Source organism: Perca fluviatilis, chromosome 4, assembly GCF_010015445.1.
Source record: "Perca fluviatilis chromosome 4, GENO_Pfluv_1.0, whole genome shotgun sequence".
Lineage (NCBI taxonomy): Eukaryota > Metazoa > Chordata > Actinopteri > Perciformes > Percidae > Perca > Perca fluviatilis.
This window is the reverse complement of record NC_053115.1, coordinates 43,540,832-43,544,934: the sequence shown is the minus strand read 5'-3', so window position 1 is coordinate 43,544,934 and position 4,103 is coordinate 43,540,832.

The following is a 4,103-nucleotide window of genomic DNA, read 5'->3' as shown; positions in this document are numbered from 1 at the left end:
ACGTGTGTTCCAAAGTGACCATGTTTGTCTCTGAAGTAAAGGCTGGACTACAATAGAGCTGTTTGGAGCAGTTGGTGAACAGTGTTTTCTGTTGGAGATGGTAAGTCCCTTTGGGGGGGACTTTGGGCTTTTTCACTTTGTAAACCTATAACATGCACACAAAAAAAATAATATATATATATATATATATATATAAAAAACACAAAGGAAAGGGGAAAAGCCTTAAGCATAATATGAGCACTTTTATCATAATCAAATAGATTCGATCAACTCTTTCTGCTAAAGGCTGAAGACCCATCTGACAAACATGAAATTCTTCTTTTTGCTGTTTTCATTAAGTCAGAAACGTGATCCATAACATCATCGTGGTGCATGTTGTTTTGTGACCAAACATGGTGGGAATAAATATCTACATTGAGACGAGCAGCCCTGACGGACACAGTGTTGTATTAATAACTCTTACACATTCAAAACTTCAACACAACTAATTATCACTTATTCTTGAGAAGCAATGATGGCAGAACTAATCAGTAATTGTTCACACAGAAGTTCATTGTTCATCATACTGAGAACAAACATCCTTCACTCCTCCCCCTACCTGCTTGTGTTGTAGATACTATACATAAAGTATAGAATATTGCACTTCAAATTAATGTTAGATGCAGTGTTATGGGTGTTTATGTTGTTCTTTGTTTTATTGCAATAAGAAGGAAAAAAGGAAAATAGCCGGTAATGTCACTTCCATTGCACAGCCTGTAGGGGGAGCTCTTGGCCAGCGTCTCAGTCATTAAACTATTGACTAAAGAGCTGAACAGTTGCTATTGTTTTAACTTACTTTTACGTCCCGTTTGATAGGAAAACAGAATTCAGCGGAACAAATGGAGCTTCGTCACGTTCCCTGACGCGCTGGGCCTAATGGTACGTGTCCTCTGTTAGCATCATATTCAAGTAGGGATCGGAAAATTATCTGTATCAGTGTTTTATGTTAAAGTTAATGAACTACTTTGGCTCGGCTACAGCTCTGTAAGCCATTAGCCGTGTGCAAAAACAAGAAATGGCTCACTGTTCACCTTGTTACATGTCTGAAAGCCACCTGCTTTGTGTGTGTGTGTGTGTGTGTGTGTGTGTGTATATATGTGTAGACTGCATATACTGTAGTCCAGGAAAGCAATTCAGTCGGGCTGTCTGTTTGCATTTATCACCTTGTAGAACACACACACACACACACACACACACACACACACACACTGATAAAGGTTATAGCGTTGGAAGGCGTCTGTTACTGTCCTCATTTTCACTGCAGCTTATAAACTGATTTTGTTACCGTGGAGATGGCAGATTTGGTGTTATTAACTTTTTTAACCCCTTTAAAATGAGGCAGGAAGGCAGAGAAAAAGAGAGAATGGATACTTTCTCCCAGCGGTTCGGCCGGGAGGGATTAGCTGCTGTCAGCGGGGAGAGGCTCAGAGCACGTGGACTAACAGGCGGGATATTTTTAGCTCGGTATCACTTTGAATTAGGTCCAGATTGGGCGATCCAACACCTTCCAATCTAGTTTTATATATATGTGAAAGACAGATTGTATCATACAGGGGACCCCCCCCCAAAGACAAACAGACATGAAGTCTTCGGAGACAGAGATAAGCTTTACATCCTCTTCAGCCAATAAGCTCTCTCTCTCTTGTCTCCGCTCTTCTCAACATATCGCTTTTTTTTTTAATCGCCATTGGAGTCTTAACAATTCCAAATGTTGCCGTACAATTAATTGTCTCAGAAATGCTATGTTTATTGAGTGGTATTTTCTTTTAAGTGGTTGTTAACTAAACTGAAATGCCAGCTCAGTTACAGGACTGAATGAGGATAAATGGAGTTGGACAAATTCAATCTGTTTCTCATTTGAAAGCTAAGGAGAACGCCAACTAGCTAAGGTATTTAGTTTGGTTTGTTTTGGATTTTGTGTTGATGCTAAATGTAGAAAAGCTAAAAAAAGAAAGAGATATTTATGCATATTATTAAATAAAGATTGTGCTGAGCGAAGCTGCACGGGACGGTCGTCTCCTGTCTGATATTTTTGAGTTTTATAGGAATTCTTATCAGCTTACGGGTTCTCAATCTGAGTCCTGTAACATTAACAATGCAATGTACCAATAATAAATGGTTATACATGGTTACATCACTGTCAGGTGACCCAGATAATGTAGTACATAGGTGGGATTTACGGGGGGGACGGGGGCTTTTTGCAGAAGTTTTTGTTGATTTTTTTGGACGTTTTTGGCACGTTTTCAATGCTTTTGTTTTTCTCTTCCTCTGTTATCTTTTCTCTCTCTCTCTCTCTCTTCTCTCTCTCTCTCTCTCTCTCTCTCTCTCTTTAGACTCTTCCTCTTTTATCTTTTTTTCCTCTCTCTCTTTAGACTCTTCCTCTGTTATCTTTTCTCCCTCTCTCTCTTCCTGTCTGTCCTTACCGGGTGTTTTGGTATTCCAGGCACGCTGCGTTCAGCAGGTGGAGCGATAGCTTTGCTGCTGCCGCCTCTCGGCCCGTCTCCCCCAGACAGACATCGATTTACCTATTGATCTGCCAGCAGGAGGGAGGGGGGAGAGAGGGAAGGAGGGAGGGAGAGAGAGAGAGACAGAGAGAGAAAGGTAGCGAGAGGGAGATGAAGAGAGGGAGAGAGAGGGGAAGGAGGGAGAGAGAGAGAAACCACAGAACAGAAAGCAGCAGAAAAACTACTTACTGTAGAGAAGACTTGTGGCGTGCTCTTGGCGCCCCGCTGTGTCCATAGAGACGTCTGATTGCTGATATCGACCGATCGGCGAGATAAGAGGCAATGTCTGCTGACTGCTAGTTTGGGTGGTGTCATCACAGGTAGATTAGCTCCCCAAGCTAACGGTAGTCAAAGTGTTGGCATGGGAAAGTTTTAAATAAAATCATCTAATATCATGGTTAATGCTCACAATGGTAATGTTAACATTAGAGTGCCAAATACAATTTTTTGTGCTTCGAAGGTTCGGTTCTAATCAACAGCAACACACACACACACACACACACACACACACACACACACACACACACACACACACACACACACACACACAGTTCACAAGTCACTTCATCTGACATGCAAAGAAAAGGTGCGGCCAGTTCATTTGCCAAAGTGAATCTTAAAACTCCTGTCAGTGTTATTGTTGCAGTAGATATCTTCGTTTCAGGTGAATTACCTTAAGACCATGATACATTTCCCTGCTGATGCCTCTTCCCATCCTATTTAATTATTATAAGCAATAGACGCATGCTCGTTGACAGAGGTTTCTTAAACTGGATTGTAATTCGTCAGTAGAAAACGGAAGTTTATGTCCAGGATAAAGCCTGGCATTTTTTTACGAGTTGCCGTTCTCAAACTCCATTCGCTTCGAGAAACAACACACTTCGAGCTAGCGAGCTACACGCTGAAAATATCAATTTTTGAAGAACATATGGACGGTGCAATAACCTGCTTGTTTCTTTCAGGGAACAATTGTAAAGATTTACTAAGAATATGTTTAGGGCATTTCCTTTCTAACTGGGAGGTTTTGGGACTGATTGGTGGGATTGCTGTGGACGAAGTACACACGGAGATACACTGGTAAGAGCCAATGAGGTTTAACCATGTATCAGCTCATTTAAATAGCTCACGGTACTGGATTGTGTCAACAGTTAACTTCATTTAATATTGGATGTGGAGTTTTCTTTTACGAGGTGCTAACGTTCCACCAGAACCAGTTCCTTCCTGAGACTATTTAGCAGAGCCACCTTCGATGCGTCTGGAGCTTAGCGCCGCCCAAGACCGTTGGGATTGGTTTAAAGAAATGCAAACAACCCAGAGCGGTTGTTATCCTATCCCTGGCTATGACAGACTATCTTAAAGTGTGTGTGTTGGTTTAAAGGAATGGGAATGCAAACAACCCAGAGAATTTTTTTATCCTATCCCAGAATGCATCTGTGGTGTAGCACTGTGGGGATAGAGCTGGCAATGCCAGACTATTTAAAGTGTAATGAACCCATCCCCAATGTCTTCACATGTTTTTTTCCCAGCTTGGTTTAAACTGTTATAGTGCCCTTCAAAAGT